Source organism: Sciurus carolinensis, chromosome 16, assembly GCF_902686445.1.
Source record: "Sciurus carolinensis chromosome 16, mSciCar1.2, whole genome shotgun sequence".
NCBI lineage: Eukaryota > Metazoa > Chordata > Mammalia > Rodentia > Sciuridae > Sciurus > Sciurus carolinensis.
This window is the reverse complement of record NC_062228.1, coordinates 43,236,924-43,260,272: the sequence shown is the minus strand read 5'-3', so window position 1 is coordinate 43,260,272 and position 23,349 is coordinate 43,236,924. Positions and strand designations below refer to the sequence as shown.

The 23,349-nt window shown below is 43.4% G+C and overlaps 2 long non-coding RNA genes across 2 annotated transcripts; one reads left to right on the top strand and one right to left on the bottom strand.

Annotated features, from left to right (window-relative positions):
• Positions 1-1,518: 1,518 nt before the first annotated feature.
• LOC124966441 (uncharacterized) lies at positions 1,519-3,911 on the bottom strand. Its single transcript, XR_007105343.1, has 3 exons — positions 3,765-3,911; positions 3,360-3,587; positions 1,519-2,215 (listed from the first exon to the last, which is right to left on the bottom strand). It is a non-coding gene; the product is annotated as an uncharacterized LOC124966441 (long non-coding RNA).
• Positions 3,912-4,008: 97 nt separating this feature from the next.
• Positions 4,009-11,877, top strand: LOC124966444 (uncharacterized). Its single transcript, XR_007105348.1, has 3 exons — positions 4,009-4,192; positions 10,760-10,889; positions 11,428-11,877. It is a non-coding gene; the product is annotated as an uncharacterized LOC124966444 (long non-coding RNA).
• Positions 11,878-23,349: the final 11,472 nt, after the last annotated feature.

The window sequence follows — 23,349 nt, the reverse complement described above, 5'->3', positions numbered from 1 at the left end:
AAAAGACAAACACTGTGTGTTTCCAATTTTATAAGGTACCAGGAGTAGTCAGATTCCTTAACACTGCAGGGGCAGCTGAAAGCATCCTCCCCAAACGTGCGTGACAGCCTTCTCTGATTCCCAGTGAGGACACGTGTTCCCCATAATACAACCCAAGACCCTCCCTATCACCTGCAGTGACCTCTTGTTCCATCCACACTGCCTTGACTTGGACCATTGTTTACAAGTCTGCAATTACTTTTTTTATACCTTTATTTCATTTATTCATATGTGGTGCTGAGGATCAAACTCAGGGCCTCACATGTGGTAGGCAAGCTATCATTGAGCTACACCTCAAGCCCCCTAAGCAATTACTTTTGGACTGGTTCCTGTGGTTCTCCATAATGCCCTGGCCACCCAGGATACCCTCAGTGGTCCACTCTGACAACCCCAGCTGGTCCTGCACTTTGCCTTAAAAAAGGTCACTGACAGCCCTCGGTGAGCCATGTAACAGCCCATCAGCCCTGAGGTTGCCAGTCTTTCCCAACATGGCTTTGTACTGATATGGCCCTCTGTCTCAATATGACCCCTTAACCCACTACAACCTCACCATAATAAACCCCAATGTTCTGATATTCCCCATCACATCCTTCCTTGCCCTCCTCAGTGTGAGGCAATAAACTTTTCACCATGTTGTCAGAATGCCCGTCTGCTCTGGTTAAGTGTTATTCCTTCCCTTGAACTGTGGTTGTCCCAGAACTCTCTGATCAACAGAGCCAATTATCTCTGTACCCCCTTTACCCATGACTCCTGGTCTTTCCATTGTGCCCTCATCTCTATCCCTTTCTTTTTGTACAGTGAGGGTACACAGCAGGGGATAAAACTCAACTCCCAAGGGAGCTCCTGTCCTCCCACTCTTGGACCAGGTCTCCACCCAGTGTCTATATTAGTTGTACACTGCTGGACACATGGCTCTTTACTGCAAAGCCTTAGCTTTAATCTTGGTCTCCATCATGAATATCCGGGATCCAGAGGAAGTGTGCTTTCCAAATAGTCAGATTTGAATTGAATTTAGGTACCCAATTATTGTGTTGGAGAATCAGGTGTCAGAATTGCTTGGTTGTTGTGTGGAGAAGTCTCTCCATGTTTTCTGGTGTCAGACTGTTGTTTGAGTAGTGAGGAAAAGTAGGAAGAATATATATATATATATTTTTTTTCTGATCTCAAATGATTTGCCTGTTCAGACACTGAGGAGCAGGTGTCCCATTCATGATAAATAGTAAATAGTATTTACTGCCAGGTTGTTATGGTATAGATAGATATGTGGTATCTCCCCAAAACTCACATGAGATAACGCAAGGGTGTTGAGAGGTGAAACGATCGGCTTATGAGAGCCTCGACCTATTCAGTGCACTGCTCCACTGGAGTGGATTAAGTGGCTGGTAGGTGCAGGCAGGCAGGGTGTGTCTCCACGAGGTACATCTCTGGGGTCCCTGGTGAACAGAGCCCTCTCTCTGCTTCCTCCCTGCCACACTTTCCTCTGTCATACTCTTCCATCTCACCATGAGCCCAGAGCAACAGATTTGGCCATCTATAGACTGAGGCCTGTGAAACCACGGACCCCAGATAAACTTTTCCTCGTCTATGTTGTTCTTGTTGGGTCTTTAGCTCACAGTGACCAAAAAGCTGATTAAAACACAGGGTTTAGTTACATTGTTGCATGTATTTGATGGTTTGTTCATGTGGCAAGAAGGTCACCTTATCATCAATGATATGAGGACTACAATGAGGACCGGCAACAGGGCCAAAATAATGCCTGTGATGGCCAAGCAGTAGGCTATATCAGAGGTCCTGGCTGCCTTGTCATATTGTTTGGCTTGATTGTAGCGTATCGTCTGAGTTTCAGGGGAGAGGAAACAGGAAAAGATGAGCATGAAATGAGTTCTCAAAGCGGGTGAGCTATGGGACTGTAAGGACCCAGTGTGGGCATCTCAACCATAGCTCAGGCTCCCATCACAAGAGGGAGGAAAAAAGCTGAGTCAGGGTCAGGGTCAAGAGGGAGAGGGAGGATGAGGATTGGCATCATGCAGGTTCCCACCCAGTAAGAACAGATTATGGATGGAAGTCCTAGTGGGCAGCAGCATAAGAGGGCCATGAGTGCTATGACAAAGTGGTCGCTGGACGCATCATTTTCTGTGCTGTCATCACTGCTCTCATGAGTCATTTATTCAACCACCTGGGGGCAGAGAGCGGGTTAGGTGAGTGTGGCTGTGGACTGTGCCATTCCTTCCCACTCCCTCCCTGTTACCTGGTGCCTTTCTCCTTGGCTGCTCTAAAACCTTCATTGACTCCCTTTCAAATTGTCATGGACTCCTGTAACTCCCACTATGTCCTCTCTATCCTCTATGCTTGTTTAAATCCCTCCAGTCCATTATAGCGCCCCACCTTCTGGGCCTATAATTTGTCTCTCTCCCTCTAACCTATTTTCCTGGGTCCTAACACTTCCTCCAAGTCCTCTACAAGTATTTTGAAGCTTCTCTCCATTGTTTCTATTTGGCGCCTTCTACTTTCCCCCACCCCAAATCCCTGCCTCTGATGAGCCTTACTCCCCAAAACTCAACTGATCCCTTATAGCATTTTGTTCCTCTAATGCTGCCATTGTCCTCAAAGGAGCCTTTTCTTTTCTCTTATAAAATTATTCACACTGTGAATAATATCCTCACATTATCACTTTTTATCTTACAAATCTTCATTATAAATTGTTTCCTTCTAAACTTCCGCTATAATGCTCTCACTGACCCTTTTACAATCTCCCCCACTTTTCCCTGTGAATCCTTCAGTGGTCCTGCTCTAACCCATTACTGTTCATCCAGAAACTACTTGTTTGCCCCGTCCAAATAATCAGGTGGCTCCTCTAAGATTTTTTTGATTACCTGTAAACTGACCCCCAACACTGGCTTCTTTATTTTTTTCCGTACTGGGAATCAAACCCAGGGGGAGTTACCTATGGAGTCGCATCCCCAGTTGTTTATATTTTTCATTTTAAGAAAGGGTCTCACTAAGTTGCTTAATGCCTCACCTAAGTGGCTAAGGTTAGCTTTAAACTCGCCATCTTCCTGCCTCAACCTCCCAAGTCGCTGGGATTACAAGGAACCCAGTTTCCCTTTTCTCAACAGATTTTCTTTGTTCCCTTACAAATTCGTGCCATGTGTTCCTCTAACACCTCCTTCCTACCCCCACCAGCTTCCTGATCTTTTCTTCTCCAACTACTTAGAACAGCTTCCCTGTTCTCCTAAACTGTGACCCTCCAAATACTTTTATATCCACTTGTAACAAACACCTGTTCTCTTCATCCTCCTTTCCTCCTCCCCTCTGCTCACCTGAAACATGACCAGTAAGACAGCTGGATCTGGCATTACTAGGACTCCACAGAAGATCGCAGGCGTCACCAGGGATTGTTGTGAGGCCAGGCAGGCCCCACCTCCTATCCCGTTGTTCTATTTCTATTGGCTGCTTCGAGGCGCAAAGACACTCAAACATAGATGCTGATTGGTGTAATCGCGTTATGCACTCATGTGATTGGTCAATTCAGGATTCTGGGCTTTCACCTTCAAAACGAACAAATAGGCTTCATGTTCTTGAACCTGAGCTAAAACTTCTCACCAGAGAACCCCTCCCCTACTTGCTTCCTTAGTGATGTAAGGGTTTCTCCTGGATGCTCAGAGCTAGTCTTCCCCAGACTCAATGGCCGTGACCACCTGGCTATCACTGTCTACAGTGCGTACCTGCTTGGGAGCCCTGTCATGGCAAGGCCTGGACCTCATATAGCCCAGAATTCCTCATGCGAATAAGTAATAAATGAGTGAATTTTGCGTCAAATTCAAATTTTTTGCAGGGCCCTTGGTTCTTGGGAAAATTCACAGGTTGCTCCCTTCCCTGGTCCCGCCGCGGCCGCGCCTCCCGCACCCTCTCTCAAGTGTGGCGCCCGCCTCTGACGTCACGAGCGCGCCAGCGGCGAGGCGACCGATCCCGGGTCCTGCAGGGTCCTGCGGCGCTCACTGCTCCCGCGTGGGTCGCCTTCCGAGGTCCTCCCGCCCACCAACAGATGTGTGTGAAGAGGCTAAGCGTCCTTAATGCCCTCTTTATATTCTGGAGAATGGGGCGGCATCCTCAGAGGACCAGAACCCAGCGAGGAGATGCGCACTCACTGCTCGTAGGTTTCAGACACACGGTGTCCCCTGTCTGAGCGGAGCTGGTGAGCAGAGAGCGTGACCCGAACATCTCCCTGCTACGCAGCCTCCCAGGTCTTCACTCTTGCTCCTCGTGTCATTAGAGTTCATGGAACTGAGCCTGTGCTCCGAGGTGTCCAAGGCTGCCCGGGTCCCCAGCATCGGGAGGTCTCAGTTCCCTGGGGAGGTGGACGCTTCACTAGGTCGGGATGGTAGAAACTAAGCAGCAGGGGTGGGTCATTTGGGGAGGGACAGAGCTCTGAGCGTTCTGGAGAGCTGAGAGACTGGAGTAGATGAGGAAGTACTGTGGGAGTGGACCGAGGCCCAGAGGGGAGCGCAGCACAGCCTCAAACAGGATTCTGGGAAGTGGTAACATGTTAGGTGTCTCACATCCAGTATGCTTACCTAGGTCACCACCCTGTCCTCATTGTCCAGGACGGAGGCTGCCTCTCTAGGTGTTGACTAAAGAAATCCTGGGAAGGTGGTGGCTTCAGACTAGAGCTGGGTACCCAGGTGGGAGGTTAAGGTAGGATGAGAGGTGTCGGACAGGATGAGAGGTGTCGGGAAAGGGCAGGGCTGGAGCAGAGTGGGGCTGAGAGGCAGGACAGTGGACACTGTGCGGATAGGTCACCAGGTTGGACTGTGGTTGTGGGGCCATCAGGGAGAGGTTCAGGGTTCAGGGCTCCTGGAGGGTGTGGACCTTGAAGTGGAGACCTGAGAGCAAGAGTAGCTTTGGGTGAAGCAGGGATCAATGTGGGACCCTGTGGGTTTTAGGAGTCATGGGGACATCCAAGGGGAGGCTTGGGCCTGTTGGACCACTGAGAAACAGGTTTGGAGAAGGTGAAGATTCCTTCAAAATCCTTCTCAAAGAGGGAGAAGCAGAAGAGATTGCCAAAGGTTGATGTAATTTGTTTGGCTTCCAGGAGGAAAGATGGGCAGTGTTGACTCCTCCATGTCTGCTTTCTCAACAGCTGTCAATCCCCACTTCCATTGCCACCCTCAGACCTGTGTGTGTAGACTACTTAAAAATCCATCAGTTAAATACTATGTCTGCCATGGGTTTATGAGCTTTTATGGGGGCTTTGAAGATGTCTGAGACCTTTAAAATGTATTGGCCGTTAAAGAATGAAAGACACAGACTTGGAAAAATATTTGCAAAACACATACTTGGTAAAGGATTTGTATCTTGAATATCCAAGAATTCTTGAAATTCAATAATAAGAAACAACCAATAAAACAAATGGGTAAAAGATATGAACAGATACCTCAGCAAAAAAGACATACATATGGCGCATAAATATATGGCAAGATATCAATATAATTTCATCAGGGAGTTGTTAATTAAAACAATAATGGGATACCACTAGTTTTCTTTTAGAATAGCTGAAATCTAAAACACTGACAGTTCCTGATGTAGAACAACAATTTCTCATGCAGTGTTAGTGGCATGCCAATTGACACAGCTACTTTGAATGAGGGTTTCAAAATTCATTCCAGAACTGAATAGTTTTACCACACAACCCAACACTTTACTCTTTATCCAATTAAGTACCTATCTGAAAAAAAATTCAACTCTCCAAGCAAGCATTCTGCTTTCAAAGGCTATTAGTCACATACATTATGAACGGGCATACTTGTGTTCCCTTTTTGGTTCATTGCCCGCATGTTAGTGAGCTTTGAAGAAGCATAACACCAATTTCTAGAGAAACTTTTTTTTTATTATTTATTCTTTTGTGAGGCTGGGAATTAAACCAGCATGCTAGGCAAGTGCTCAACCACTTAGCTACACCCCAAGGTCAACAAAATATACATTTTTAACATACTGGCTACATGTATTGTATTTTATGTGTGATATGACTGCATGTTAAATATACCTGATGGTCAGAGAATGTGGTCGTGGTAGACTCTTGTTATTCTTGGGTGGCCTAGTATCTGACTTTACCCCCTATGCCTGAGAGGCCTTCATCTCCTAAGAGAAAACCCACCACATACTGTGAAATGAGAATGTAGTTAGATGCTCTTTCAGGTTCCCATGTACCTAGAGCTATAGCCCAGCCTATCTACTCTAGTCTGGTTGTTCCTAAATCTGATTAATTTACATCTTTTTCTTGTAGTTACACCCATTTTATAATAAGATCTTAAACGTCTCTTAAATTGTAAAAAGTATTACAGAAAAGAGAATGATAAAAATTGTTTAATAAAAACCAATTAAAAATATATGGCCCCCCCAAAAAAATGTATGGCCACTTACACTTCTGCTTAAAATGGAATAATAGGGATCAAATACATGGTCTGAATGAGTTTGAAAAATGGGCTATAATGTATAAAACAGCCTTGAAAACTATGCATATCTAGCAATAAAGGATTGTGACCCTCTGGAGGCCATGAAGACCACATCTTTCTTAAATTGAGAAGCAGGAGTTAGGAGTGCATAGAAGCCAGGCCAGTTTTATAGTCCTGGAGAGGAGAGAACAGGACTGGAAGAAAACTTCACAGGTTCAGAGGGTTCCCCACCAGTATTCAGTAGAGTATGTAATGAAATATGTATGTGTGGGAGGAAACAGCCAGAGTGTAGAGGAGGGGACATTTGAAAATAGTAAGGGGAACAGTCTTCAGAGCCCACAGATGGCTGAGGAACATGGATAATCCCACCTACCAACCTGGAAAACCTTATAATTCAGTGGGCATCGGAGAAGATTCTTACTTCAGTAACAGGGAGAGATTAACCCTAGACTAAATCTTTTTCTGAAACTGACTAAAAAAGATTAAAAGCATCAGGTGTGGTGGTGCAGGCCTGTAATTCCAGAAGCTTGGGAGTATGAGGTCAGGGGATCTGAAACTTGGCGAGGTCTTAAGCACCTCAGCAACACCCTGTCTCTCTCTAAAATGTAAAAAAGTGCTGGGGATGTAGCTGTGGTTAAGTCCTCCTGGGTTCAGTTCCCTGTACAAGAATATTGAAAAAAATATATAGAGAGAGAGAGAAGGAAGAGAAAGAGATTGGAAGAATTAAGCTATTAGATGCATTCAAGAAAGAATTTTCAAGAATATGTCTAGAAACACATAGATTCCAGAACCCAAGAATATGAAATTAACATTATCTGTCAGCAGACCTTGGGATGTGGTTCAGTATTGGAATACTTGCCTAGCATGTGGGAAGTCCTGGGTTCAATCCCCAGCACTGTTTAAAAAAAAAAAAAAAAGAAAAGAAAAAAGAAAATGGTATCAGTAAAATATCACAAGGCATGTAAAGAAACAGGGGAATATGACTCATAATGATGAGAAAAGTCAGTAAGTTCTCAATAAGCCAGAATGTACATAGATGATAGAATTGGAGGCAAAGATATTAAAACAGCTGTTATATCTATATTCCATATGAACCAATTGCTAGAGAATATTAAACATTTATGTGGAAGAATGAAAGAAAAAAATACATGTATGTCCACCTTAATTTCTGGCAGTGAAAACTCAACATAAGAAGTGAAAAGAAGGATGGATAGGAATAATAACAGATTCTTGCAGACGTTAATGAAGACGTTATGTGTTATCTTTTTATCTGTGTGCTCAAAATACCTGATGAGAACAACTTGGAGGAGGAAACATGGATTCAAAGTTGTCAGTCCATGGTAAACTAGCACCATGACCTAGTTCTGAGGTGAGGTTGAAAGTCATGGCAGGAGGGTATTAAGAAGAGACCTGCTCAGCTGAGGCAGATCAGGATGGAGAGAGGGAGTAAGCACATTTGACAACAGGGACCAGACAAGATAGAGTCCCCAGGAGTACACCCCCAGTGACTAACCTCCTCTAGTCATGCCCCCTTGTCTACAGTTACCATCCAGTAGTCCATTGAAATTATGAATCTATCAAGTGGATTAATCCACTGAGGAGGTTACAATTCTCATCATCCTATCTTTCACCTCTGAACATTGCAGTTTTGCATAACCATGAGCATTTCAGCAGATATCCCTAAATCCAACTTATAACAACACGTAGAAATAAAAACTACTCTAATTAAACATTGAGAGGAAAATTTTGAAAAAGAATAATGAAAGGAAAAGATTGAAAATAGTATCAGTGAACTGTGGGAGAACTTCCACCTGCCTAATACACATGTAATAGGAATCCCCAAAGGAAAAGGGAAATACAGAAAGATATTTGAAGAAATATTGACTGAAAATATTCCAATGAAGATGAAAATTACATCCCCTCCAAGTCTACTAACCCAATGAATCCCATGCCCGAGAGTCCACTATATGTGGTGATCAAATTCTCAAAACTAGTGACAATAAGAAAATCTTAAAAGCAGCAGAGGGAAAAGGCCCTTGACAAGAGACAATGCCAGCACATTTTTAATTGGAAGCAAGGCAAATAAAAAAACAGTAGAGCACATCTTCAAGGTACTGGAAGAACTAAAAAGTCAACTTGGCAAACATATCTTTCAGAAATGAGGAAAAAAAGACACTTTCAGATATATAAACCCTGAAAGAATTCATTGTCAGCAGCACTCACTGCATTACAAAAAAAAGTTTCAAAATCTCCAAGTAGGAGGACAAAGATGTCAGATTTGAATCTATGAAAGGGAATGAAGAGCTTTGGAATGGGAATAAGTATATCCACTTTTAAATTTATTACAATATCTTTAAAAAGATTCTCATTCAATTTAAAGCAGAAGATTGTGGTACGACATGTAATATACATAGACAAAAACGTGTGAAACGAAAGCACAAAGACTGGGAGTGGAAAACGGAAATATGTTCTACAAGGTTCCTACACTGTTGGACAGGGCCATATGACAGGTTTCTGAGAAGCCTGGGTCTGATCCAGTCTCTCCCTTTCTAGCCTTTCATTCTCTGGAATAACTGTAGCATGTGTTGGGACTGCAGCGTCCTGAGAGGAGGACCTAACCAGAAGAGCCTGCCCCCGGGAGCAGGATGTACTTCAGTGCTTGGTCCCCTTGAGTCATGTGCCTCCTGGTATGAAACCTGGAGGGAGGGGCTTTCTGGGCTTCCTCCTCTGTGGTGCAATTGGGACACACAGACAAGGCTCTGTCCACCCAGGCCAGCTCTCCTGAGCCTCGGGAGACTGTTTGGCAATGACTCTTAGGCTCCTGTTGTTCCTTGCTGCCTACTTGTGAGCACTTCATGTAACCTGTGTGTGGCAGTGTTGTGTCTCACCAGACACAGACAAGTTTAACCAGTGCATGGTGAATGTGCCTCCAACTCCACATGAAGTGTCTCAATATTACTTTAAAGACAAGTGATAATTTCAAGAGTTATAAACACTACAACAGCCTCAAAAATGATGAAACAAAGATGCACAGTCAATAAGCTAACAGAGGAGGAAGAAAATGAAATAAGATAATATTCAATTGAAAGGGAGATGGAAAAAAGGAAAGAGAACTAAAGATACACGCATTGAACAGAACAGAGGAAAATGGTATATTTGATTTGAACCATATCATTAATTACATATGAGACTTGTGGCCTAAACACCCTAATTAAAAGATGAAAGTATTAAAAAGTAAAGATTAAAAAGTAAAGCCCAAGTATATGCTATCCATAACCAACACATGTTACATAATGGCCACATGTGGAGTTTAAAAATCAAAATGATGGGGCCAGATGTGATGGTCCATGACTGTAATCCCAGTGATGTGGAAGGCTGAAAAAGTTTGAGGCCACTCAGCAATGCGGAGATGCCTGAAGTAACTTAGAACCTATCTCAAAATAAAAAAAGTACTGAGGATATGGCTTAGTGGATTCAATCCCTGGTACAAAAAAAAATGTAAAAAGATGGAAAAATATAAGCTATTTCTTTGTAGAAGAGAATAATTATATGATTAAGCAATCCTACATACACACATATATACATATGTAATTAAAAATAGGGTTTCAGAGATATTTCCACATCCATGTTCATGTTTATTGCAGCATTATTCGTGGGAGCCAAAAGGTAGAAGGAACTACATGTCTATTAATGCATGAATGGATACACAAAATGTGATATATACATACATGGGAATATTATACAGTCTTAAAAATAAGGAAATTCTGATATATGTCACAGCATGGATGAATCTCCAGGGCAGAAATAAGCCATTCACAAAAAAGACAAATACTTTGTGTTTCCAATTTTGTGAGGTACTAAGGGTAGTCAGATTCCTAGAGATAGAAGGTAGAATGGTGTCTCTCAGGATTTCAGGGATGGGTAAGCAGGGACTTGTTGTTTACTAGGTACAGAATTTCAGTTTGAAAAGATGAAAATGGTTCTGGAAACTGATTGCATAATAATATTAATGTATTTAACACTATGCAGAAAACATGACTGCTCCTAGTCTATAGAACCTATTTCTAATTCTGGGAACATGTCCCCAGGTGTAAGAAGAATGCACTGGGATGAGTTATACTCTCCCCAAATGAGTTGTAGAAGCACTAAGTCCCAGTACCTCAGACTATTGTCTGTATTGTAGGTAGGGCCTTTAAAGAGGTAATTGAATTAGAATTTTGTAGGGTGGGCTTTAATCCAATAAGAATTGTATTCTTATAAAATTTTAGGATGCAGATAAAACAGGGATGACTGCATGGGGACACAGCAAGATGGTACCCATCTCAAGCCAAGGAGATGGGCCTTAGAAGAAATCAAACCTGCCGACACCTTGATCTTAGACTGCCAGTCTCCATTATGGTAAGAAATTCCAGTTCTGTTGGTTAAGCCCAACTAGTCTCTGATATTTGCAATGGGAACCCTAGCAAATGAGTAGCGTACCTATTCCTGAATGATATCTGAACACCACTCCAGCTGCTGCAAAGCCCTCAGGGTGAACTTGAGCAGAGAATCACCAGTCGCACAGCAGGGAAATGAGACACAGTCAAAACAGTGACCCAAACTTGACCAGCCTCCTAGCCAGACAATCCTCTGAGATGGTCTTCCTGCTACTAAGCATGGGAATTTTCTTACTAACTTTTGATGATAAACACTTGATTAGCCTTTACAAAATCCCAACAGACCTCCCAGGAATCATCACAAAGAGCCATTACATGCCTCACTGACATTCAAGGATAACCTGGACGGTTCCCCATCACCCCCAAGCAACCTCATGCAAGTCTTTCCCTTTTTGACAATATGTCCACCAAGGTCAACTAACCTCCCTCTATACCACTAACACTTCACACTAACACCCCTGACTTGCTAAACCAAATGTGTTGTCTCTTTAACACTGCAGGGGCAGCTGAAAGCATCCTCCTCAACGTGAAGGAGAGCCTTTGGACACGTGTGCCCCATGACACAACCCAAGACCCTCCCTATCACCTGCAGTGACCTCTTGTTCCATCCACTCTGCCATTTATAAGATCTCCTTGTCAGGGGAAATGTTTAAAAATCTGCAATTACTTTTGAACTTGTTCCTATGATCCTCCATACTCCCCTGGCCCAGGATACCCCTCAGTGATCCACTCTGACAACCCCAGCTATTCCTATCTGGTCTGCACTTTACCTTAAAAAAGGTCACTGACAGCCCTCGGTGAGCCATGTAACAGCCCATCAGCCCTGAGGTAGCCAGTCTTTCCCAACATGGCTTTGTACTGATATGGCCCTCTGTCTCAATATGACCCCTTAACCCACTACAACCTCACCATAATAAACCCCCAATGTTCTGATATTCCCCATCACATCCTTCCTTGCCCTCCTCAGTGTGAGGCAATAAACTTTTCACCATGTTGTCAGAATGCCCGTCTGCTCTGGTTAAGTGTTATTCCTTCCCTTGAACTGTGGTTGTCCCAGAACTCTCTGATCAACAGAGCCAATTATCTCTGTACCCCCTTTACCCATGACTCCTGGTCTTTCCATTGTGCCCTCATCTCTATCCCTTTCTTTTTGTACAGTGAGGGTACACAGCAGGGGATAAAACTCAACTCCCAAGGGAGCTCCTGTCCTCCCACTCTTGGACCAGGTCTCCACCCAGTGTCTATATTAGTTGTACACTGCTGGACACATGGCTCTTTACTGCAAAGCCTTAGCTTTAATCTTGGTCTCCATCATGAATATCCGGGATCCAGAGGAAGTGTGCTTTCCAAATAGTCAGATTTGAATTGAATTTAGGTACCCAATTATTGTGTTGGAGAATCAGGTGTCAGAATTGCTTGGTTGTTGTGTGGAGAAGTCTCTCCATGTTTTCTGGTGTCAGACTGTTGTTTGAGTAGTGAGGAAAAGTAGGAAGAATATATATATATATTTTTTTTCTGATCTCAAATGATTTGCCTGTTCAGACACTGAGGAGCAGGTGTCCCATTCATGATAAATAGTAAATAGTATTTACTGCCAGGTTGTTATGGTATAGATAGATATGTGGTATCTCCCCAAAACTCACATGAGATAACGCAAGGGTGTTGAGAGGTGAAACGATCGGCTTATGAGAGCCTCGACCTATTCAGTGCACTGCTCCACTGGAGTGGATTAAGTGGCTGGTAGGTGCAGGCAGGCAGGGTGTGTCTCCACGAGGTACATCTCTGGGGTCCCTGGTGAACAGAGCCCTCTCTCTGCTTCCTCCCTGCCACACTTTCCTCTGTCATACTCTTCCATCTCACCATGAGCCCAGAGCAACAGATTTGGCCATCTATAGACTGAGGCCTGTGAAACCACGGACCCCAGATAAACTTTTCCTCGTCTATGTTGTTCTTGTTGGGTCTTTAGCTCACAGTGACCAAAAAGCTGACTAAAACACAGGGTTTAGTTACATTGTTGCATGTATTTGATGGTTTGTTCATGTGGCAAGAATGAGGTCACCTTATTATTGACAGGATGGCCACAATGAAGATTGGCAGCACGGCCAAAACAATGGCTGCGATGCTCAAGTAGAAGGTTATTTCAGAGGTCTTGTCTGCTTGATCATATTGTCTTGATTGATTGTGGCGTGCCGTCTGAGTTTCAGGGGAGAGGAAAAAGGAAAAGATGAGCATGAAATGAGTTCTCAAAGCGGGTGAGCTATGGAACTGTAAAGACCCAGTGTGGGCATCTCAACCATAGCTCAGGCTCCCAGCACAAGATGGAGAACAGGGAAGAAGCTGAGTCAGAATCAAGGTCAAGAGGGATAGGGAGGATCTGAATTGGCATCATGGGGATTCCCACCTTGTATGAAAAGACTAAGGCTGGAATTCCTAGGGGCCAGAATAAAATGAGGGCCAGGATCGATAAGCAAAAATAGTCATCGGGCTCATTTTTTCCTGTGTTTCCTGCCATCCTTGAGATTACTGGTCATTTATTCAACCACCTGGGGGCAGAGAGCAGGTTAGGTGAGTGTGGCTGTGGACTGTGCCATTCCTTCCCACTCCCTCCCTGTTACCTGGTGCCTTTCTCCTTGGCTGCTCTAAAACCTTCATTGACTCCCTTTCAAATTGTCATGGACTCCTGTAACTCCCACTATGTCCTCTCTATCCTCTATGCTTGTTTAAATCCCTCATGTCCATTAGAGCGCCCTACCTTCTGGGCCTATAATCTGTCTCTCTCCCTGTAACCTATTTCCCTGGATCCTAACACTTCCTTTAAGTCCTCTGCAATCACTTAGAAGTTTCTCTCCTTTATTTCTGTTTGGTACCTTCTACTTTCCCCCACCCCAAACACCTACCTCTAATGAGCCTTACTCCCCTAAACCTCAACTGATCCCTTATAGCATTTTGTTCCTCTAATGCTGCCATTGTCCTGAAAGCAGCCTAATTTCCCCCTATAAAACACATTGTGAATAATATCCTCACATCATCACTTTTAATCTGTAAAACCTTCATTATAAATTAAATTTCCCCCCTTTAAACCTCTCCTGCTATAAAATAAGACTCTCACTGATCCTTATATAGTCTCCCCTATTTTCCCCTATGAATCCTTTATTGGACCTGTACTAACCCTTTATTACTCAACCATAAACTCTTTGGTTGCCCCATCCAAACCTCCAGGTGGCTCCTCTAAGACCTTCTTTGACCACCTGTAAACCCTAACTCCTTTTCCCATATTATCTATAGTCTCGTCTCTGTCCCCTTACAAATTTATGCCCTGTGTCCCCTTAACACCTCTTCCTATCTCCACCAGCTTCCTGATTCTTTCAACTTCCCCATCCACTTTGAAGAGTTTCCCTGTTCTCCTAAATCTGTGCCCCCTCCATATACTTTTCTGTCCCCATCTTCCCCTCCCCTCCTGCTCTCTGCTCACCTTAAACATGACCAGTAGGGCAGCTGGATCTGGCATCACTAGCACTTCACAGATGTTCCGAAGAGTCACCAGGGATTGCCATGGAGACCCAGGCAGGCCCCTCCTCCTATACCATTTTTCTACTTCTAAGAACTGATTGGAGGTACAGTGACACTCAAACATAGATGCTGATTGGTGTAATGGTCTTGTGTGCTCACGTGATTGGTCAGTTCAGGAATGTGTGGTTTCACTTTGAAAAGTGGTTTGTAAAAAGGCTACTTCTTAAATCCTAGCTAAGCCTCCTCATAGAAAACCGCAATCTTCTCGGCTTTATTAACTGGGTCAGGGCCTCTTCTGGCTGTTCTGAACCTCTCAGGCTTCTCTGACCCCAAGAGCACTGATCACCTGGCTGTCACTAGCTATAAGGAATCCCAGTTGGGGAGCACTGTCATGGAAGGGGAGTGGTCCTGCTGGGTCCTGCAGGGTCCTGTGGTGCTCACTGCTCCCGCGTGGGACCCACTGAGGGAGATGCTGGAGCCTGCTCGCTTTCCATGGTCCTCCTGCCTACCACCAGCTGTGCGTGAAGAGGCAAAGCGTCCTTAATGCCCTCTTTATATTCTGGAGAATGGGGCGGCATCCTCAGAGGACCAGAACCCAGCGAGGAGACGCGCACTCACTGCTCGTAGGTTTCAGACACACGGTGTCCCCTGTCTGAGCGGAGCTGGTGAGCAGAGAGCGTGACCCGAACATCTCCCTGCTACGCAGCCTCCCAGGTCTTCACTCTTGCTCCCCGTGTCATTAGAGTTCATGGAACTGAGCCTGTGCTCCGAGGTGTCCAAGGCTGCCCGGGTCCCCAGCATCGGGAGGTCTCAGTTCCCTGGGGAGGTGGACGCTTCACTAGGTCGGGATGGTAGAAACTAAGCAGCAGGGGTGGGTCATTTGGGGAGGGACAGAGCTCTGAGCATTCTGGAGAGCTGAGAGACTGGAGTAGATGAGGAAGTACTGTGGGCGTGGACCGAGTCTCAAAGTGGAGTGCAGCACAGCCTCAAAAAGGATTCTGGGAAGTGGTAACATGTTAGGTGTCTCACATCCAGTATGCTTACCTAGGTCACCACCGCGTCCTCATTGTCCAGGACGGAGGCTGCCTCTCTAGGTGTTGACTAAAGAAATCCTGGGAAGGTGGTGGCTTCAGACTAGAGCTGGGTACCCAGGATGAGAGGTGTCAGGCAAGGGCAGGGCTGGAGCAGAGTGGGGCTGAGAGGCAGGACAGTGGACACTGCCTGGATGGGTCATGAGGTTGCCCTGTGGTTGTGGGGCCATCAGGGAGAGGTTCATAGGTTCAGGGCTCCTTGAGGGTGTGGACCTTGAAGTGGAGACCTGAGAGCAAGAGCAGCTTTGGGTGAAGCAGGGGTCAGTGTGGAACCCTGTGGGTTTTAGGAGTCATGGGGACATCCAAGGGGAGGCTTGGGCCTGTTAAACCCAAGGACAAGGGACCTTACTTACCACTGAGATACAGGTTTGGAGAAGATGAAGATTACATCAAACCCTTCTCAGAGAGGGAGAAGCAGAAGAGATTGCCAAAGGTTGATGTAATTTTTGGAACTTCCAGGAGAAAAGATGGGCAGTGTCGACTCCTCGATGCCTGCTTTCTCCACAGCTGTCATTCCCCACAACCATCTCCACCCTCAGTCCTGTGTGTGTTGACTACTTAAAAATCCATCCATTAGGGCTGGGGAGATAACTCAGTTGGTAGAGTGCTTGCCTTGCCAACACAAGGCCCTGGGTTTGATCCCCAGCACCACAAAAAAAAAAAAAAAAAAAAAAAAAAAAAATCCATCCATTAGATGCCATTTGTGCCATGTGTTTATGAACTTTTATGGGGGCTTTGAAGATGACATTTAAAATGTATTGGCCATTAAAAGAATAAAAATCACAGACTTGGAAAATATATTTGCAAACCACATACCTGATAAAGGACTTGTATCCTGAATATTAAAGAACTTTTTAAAATTCAACCATAAGCAAACAAACAACCCAATAAACATGAGCAAAAAATGACCTTTACCAAAGCAGATGTACATATGGCAAGTGAATTTATGAAAATACTCTCAATACCATGTCACATGTGAATTACTAATTTAAGACAGCAATGTGGTATCACTAATTATCAGTTAGAAAAGCTAAAATCTAAAATACGGAAAACACCAAATGCTGGAATAACATTCAGTGTTAGTGGGAATGCCAAATGACATGGCTGCTTTGAATGAGGGTTTGGAAATGAATTGTAAAACTCCACAGATTTTCCACACAATCCAAGATCTCACTCATTTTCCAGTTAAGTACTTTGTTTGAAAAGAACCCTAACTCTCCAGGTAAACATTCTACTTTTGAAGGATATTTGCCATATGTTATGAACTGGCATGCTTGTGTTCCTTTTCTGGGTCATTACTAGCATGTTAGTGAGCTTTGACAGAATCATAACGATTTCTAAACTTTGGATTATTTATTCTTTTGTGATGCCAGGAATTAATCCAGTGTGCTAGACAAGTGCTCATCCTGTGAGCTTTTTACATCCTAAGCTTTTAGCTTACCAAAATATTTTTTTAACATACTGGCTATACACATGACATTTCATGTGTGATATGACTGCATGTTAAATTTACCTGATGGTCAGAGAATGTGCTCATGGTAGATTCTTGACATTCTTGAGTGGCCTGGTATCTGATTTCTCCCTATGCCTGGGAGACCTTCATCTCCTAAGAGAAAGCTCTTCTCATACTGTGAAAGGAGATGGTAGTTAGATGCCCTTTCAGGTTCCCATGTGCCTAGGGCCCTAGGCCAGCCTATCTGCTCTAGCCTGGCTGTTTTGACATCTGATTCACTTACATGCTTTTCTTGTAATTGCACTGATTTTATAGTGAGATTGTTAAACATCTCTTAAATAGCCAAAATATAATTGCAGGAAGAAAACAATAAGGGTTGTATAATAAAAAACTCCATACTGATTTAAAAAATCAACTGTCACTTCCACATCTGGTTAGAATGGAGTAATAGAGATCAAATTAATTTGTCTGAAGGAATTTGAAAAATGGGCTAAAATGTATGAAATAACAGTCTTGAAGACTATGGGCAGCAGGGAAGAAAGGACAGTGACTCCTGAGAAGGGAAATGGAGAAAGTGTGGGTTTCCAGACTTCAGTGCAAGGAGCAGGGACTGAGTAGAGCCCAAATCTTCCTCAAACTGAGGAGATGGAGCTAGGAGTGCAGAGAAGTCAGGACAGCTTCAGTTCACAGGGTGTAGTCCTGGAGAGGAGAGAGGCCAGGAAGAGACCTTCAGAGGCCTTCAGAGGGTTTCCCACCAGTAATCAGCAGAGTATGTAATGATACATGCATGTGTGAGAGGAAACTGCCTGAGGGTAGCGGAGGAGAGGTATAAAAGTACTCAAGGAAACAATCTTCCAAGCTCACAGGGCGTCAAGGAACATGGATGATTTCATCTTCCAAACTGGAACACCTTATATTTCAGTGGGCATTGGGAGGAGATTCTTGCATCATTAGTAGGGAAAGATTAACCCTAGACTAAATCCGTCTCTGACACTGACTGAAGAATCTTAAAAGTAAGACCTGGAAGGATGATGCAATTATTTAACTGCATTCTAGAAAAAAATTCAAGAATATTTATAGAGCTGTGAATATTCCAGAACCCAACAATGTAAAATTCACAATATCTGTCATCAGAACTGGGGATGTGGCTCAGTGGTAGAACACCTAGCATGTGGGAAGCTCTGATAAAGTCCTAGGACCTCAAAGAAAATGGTATCAGTAAAAAATCACAAGTCATGTAAAGAAGCAGGGAAGTATGGCTCATAATGATGAGAAAAACCAATAAATGAAAACTGAGCCAGAATGAACACAGATGATACAACTGATAGGCAATATCATTAAAACAGCTCTTACAACTCTACTCTAAGTGAACAAAGTGCCAGAGAATATCAAACATTTATGTAGAGGCATGAAAGAAAACTATGTATCTCACAATTGGACTTCTGGAGGTGAAAATTCAAGTTCTGAAATGATAAAGAGAATGGATAGGAATAAGGTTCTTGCAGAAGAAAACATTATTGAACTTGAGTACATACCTGTTATTCATCTTTTCATCACTGTGATAAAATTACCTAATAAGAACAACTTGAAGGAGAAAAAGTTTGTTTTTTTTTTTTTGGTCTCATGATTTCAGAGATCTCAGTCGATGGGTAGCTGGCTCCATTGCTCTAGGCCTGAGGTGAGGCTGAACATTGTAGCAGAAGGGTGTTGTAGAAAAAAGCCGCCCAGCTGAGGCAGGTCAGGAAGGAGAGAGAGAGCAAGTGCATGTGCCAAAGGGAGCCAGACAAGATAGAGTCCCGAGGAGCACCCCCCCACCCAGTGATATCCCTCCTCTAGCCATGCCCACCTGTCTACAGTTACTACCCAGTATCCATTCAAATGATTATCCATCAAATGGATTGATCCACCGAGGGAGGTTACAGCTCTCATAATCCTTTCACCTCTGAACGCTGCAGCTTTACCTTACTCATGAGCATTTCAGTGCTCCATTCATAGATCCAAACCATAGCAACACATAAAAATAATAAAAACAACTCTAATTGAAACATTGAGAGGAAAAACTGAAAAAGACCCATGAAAGGAAAGATTAAAAAAAAATCAGTGAATTGTGGGAGAACTTCCACCTGCCTAATATACATGTAATTTGAATCGCAAAGGAGAAGAGAAATACAGAGAGATATTTGAAGAAATATTGACTGAAAATATTCCAAAGAAGATGAAAATGACAAACCCCAAGTCCAAGTATCCCAATGTCCAATGCCCAAGATAAATAGTCCACTATATGTGGTGATCAAATTCTCAAAACTAGTGGCAATAAGAAAATCTTAAAAGCAGCAGAGGGAAAAGGCCCTTGACAAGAGACAATGCCAGCACATTTTTAATTGGAAGCAAGGCAAATAAAAAAACAGTGGAGCACATCTTCAAGGTACTGGAAGAACTAAAAAGTCAACTTGGCAAACATATCTTTCAGAAATGAGGAAAAAAAGAAAAGACACTTTCAGATATACAAACCCTGAAAGAATTCATTGTCAGCAGCACTCACTGCATTACAAAAAAAAGTTTCAAAATCTCTCCAAGTAGGAGGACAAAGATGTCAGATTTGAATCTATGAAAGGGAATGAAGAGCTTCGGAATGGGAATAAGTATATCCACTTTAAATTTATTACAATATCTTTAAAAAGATTCTCATTCAATTTAAAGCAGAAGATTTTGGTACGACATGTAATATACATAGACAAAAACGTGTGAAACGAAAGCACAAAGACTGGGAGTGGAAAACGGAAATATGTTCTACAAGGTTCCTACACTGTTGGACAGGGCCATATGACAGGTTTCTGAGAAGCCTGGGTCTGATCCAGTCTCTCCCTTTCTAGCCTTTCATTCTCTGGAATAACTGTAGCATGTGTTGGGACTGCAGCGTCCTGAGAGGAGGACCTAACCAGAAGAGCCTGCCCCCGGGAGCAGGATGTACTTCAGTGCTTGGTCCCCTTGAGTCATGTGCCTCCTGGTATGAAACCTGGAGGGAGGGGCTTTCTGGGCTTCCTCCTCTGTGGTGCAATTGGGACACACAGACAAGGCTCTGTCCACCCAGGCCAGCTCTCCTGAGCCTCGGGAGACTGTTTGGCAATGACTCTTAGGCTCCTGTTGTTCCTTGCTGCCTACTTGTGAGCACTTCATGTAACCTGTGTGTGGCAGTGTTGTGTCTCACCAGACACAGACAAGTTTAACCAGTGCATGGTGAATGTGCCTCCAACTCCACATGAAGTGTCACAAAATTACTTGAAAGAAAACTGATAATTTTCGAAGTTAAATATAAACACTACAACATCCATGATGAAACAAAGATGCATAGAGATGAAACAAAGATCCATAGTCAATAATCCAACAGAGGAGGAAGAAAATGAAATAAAAATATTTAATTGAAAAGGAGATAGAAAATGAGGTAAAAGAGGAATAAAAATACGTTAAATTAGTAGAAAATAGGAACAGAGTATATTTATATTGGAGCCTAACATGTATTTACATTAAATGTACTTGGCCTAAAACTGTAATTAGAAGGCATAAGTATCCTGAAGAGATGACAAAGTAAAAACCCAAGTATATTCTATCCACGAGTAACATGTGTTAAATGAAAGAAACACAAGGAGTTTAAAAGTAGAAAGATGGAAAAAGATGTATGATTTCTTTGGTAGAACAGAATTGTCACCTGATCCAGCAATCCTACTTAGAGAGATATATATATACATATATACACACACACACACATATATATACACACACGCATATACATATGTATTTACTAAATTATATTAGAATTAAATATAGGGTTTCTAAGAGATCTTTGGACAGACATATTTATTGCAGCTTATTTTATGGCCAGTAGGTAGAAGCAACCATGTGAGTATGTGTGTATGAATGGATAAACAACATGTGAGATGCACAAAAAAGGGAATATAATTCAGCCTTTTAAGGAAATTGTGATTCATATTACAACATGAATGCATCTCAAGGATTTTGAGCCGGTCACAAATAAACTGTGTGCTTCCGTATATGAGGCATGGAGTGTTGTCAGATTCATAGTAGAATGTTGCCTGTCAGGACCTGGGGCATGTAGGGCATAGGGACTTTTTTAATAGGTACAGAATTTCAGTTTCAGAACATGAAAATGGATCTGGAAACTGATTGCATAACAATATCAATGTATTTAGTACTATGCAGACAATATGGCTGCTCCTAGTCCATAGAACCTATTTGTAATTCTGGAGACGTGTCCCAAGTTTTAAAAGAGTGCACTGGGATGAGTTATATGCTCCCCAACTGGGTATATTGAAGCATGAAGTCTGAGTACCTCAGACTATTATCTTTCTTGGAGGTGGGACCTTTAAAGAGGCAATTCAGCTAAGGTAGTGTTTCAAGGGTCGGCTTTAATGCAACATGACTTGTGTCCTTACAGAAACATTAGAAAGATAAAACAGACAGAGGGAGGTCTGTGTGGAGACACAGCAAGATGGTAGCCCTCTGCAAGCCAAGGAGATGGGCCTTAGAAGAATCCAAATCTGTTGACACTTTGATCTTGAACTATCAGTTGCTGTAATGGCAAGTAATTAAACTTTTGTTGCGTAAGCAACATAATTGATGATGTTTTGTGGGTTTTCCTGATACTAAGTTTGGGGAATTTCTTATTAACTTTTTTTTGAAAACATTTTCATTGAACTGTAATGCACATGCCACAAGTCGATCCATTTTAAGGGTACAATTCAATAACTTTTGTAGTGTATTCACAGAATTGTGTACTCATCATCAAGATCTAAGTTGAGAGATAAATTCAAGATGGTGGTCCAGAGGAAGGCCGCATTCCTTGTCTCTCCATAACTTGGGATTCAAGCAGAGGAAATCTGCCTATCATCCACCATTTGCCTGTTTGCCCATCTCTTGCCAGCCAATAGCCTGCCTTTGCCTACCTATTGCCCACCACCTGACATCCACCTGTTGATCATCCACCATTAGCCTGCAGACCACCCCCAGACCACCAGCAGATTGCCTGCTCCCCACTGCAGCCTGGAAGTCCATTGTCACATTACCCACAGGTGTGGTTACATGTGGCTGCCACCATTTTGGGACAACAGCCAAGGTCTGCAGGTTTGCCGCCACCATCTCGGGACATGACCACCTCGGCCTGGGGACTCAGGCCGTGGCCTGGATATGTATTGAGGTACCTGCAGTTCTGGTAGCTCCTGTGTGTTTCTGCTCCGTGTGGTAGTGGCTGCCATCTAGCTGCCTCTTTGCAGGGTTGCTCCTCTGTGTGAGCCCAGCCCTGGTGGCCTCTCTGCAAGTTGAAAGGGCATTGAGATCTTGGGACTGCAGCAAGACAGAGCCTAGGGAAGCTGAAGGCCAGGTCCATCAGCTTGCAGCTGGGTTGTGTGAGTCAGTCTGGGTCTGGCAAGCCTGTGGAAAGCTGAGTCTAGGGGCAGTTCCCTGAGGGGAGCACAGGTTGAAGAAACTGGGGAACACTGGGCTGTCTCCAGGTGAATGAGCCCTGAAGTGTGCAGGGACGGAAGGGGGCAGGTACAACGGGTGAGAAATGTGTAACGGTGTGAGGGCATCTTGCTATCGGCTTGCCCACCCAACTGGTCCAGCACACAACTGGACTGGGGCTAAGATCAAACTTCAGAAAACCCACCTATGAACAGAGAAGGGAAGCTGAGAAAATTTTTGAAAGCCAATTTAAGCAACCATTCAGTTTTCCATTGAGATTTTCTCCTTTTCCACTCTCTGTCTCATAGCTCTACCATCTTTGAATCCAAATATTTTTCATGCATTGATTTATTGATGAATGGGATGTCTGAATAGGATATGATAGTTTTATTGTGTATTCTTATATTTTTACTTTAAAAAAAATATGTTTTTTTTTTGCTTTCACCTATCTGTCTCCCTGGATTCTCTTTCTCACTTTTGTCATGCCAACAGCCAATGTGTATTAATTCCTCCCTTGCTCTTGCTATAAATTTTTGCCTCTATCTTCTCTCCCTCTATCTCTTAAACATCACATCCTACACTACTTCTGTTCCCTCACTGTCCATCATGTGAAATGCTAAACCCCTGTAGCAAATGTACTGTTTATATTGTAGACTATAATTGAACACTTCATTTCTATCTATTGTGACAAAACTGTAAATGTCTTAATGGGAGCCATTAGGTTTAAGGTGGTAGATTTCTTGAGTTGGGTGCTGTTAATATTGGTCTCCCCCTTAAAGTTAAAGTACTGGAATCTTCAGGGTGACTGTAAGACTACAGGGTAGAATCTGTACTGCCTCAGCTCCATACTGCCAGATGAGAAGACACCCAAACAATATGAAAAACCAAGGAAA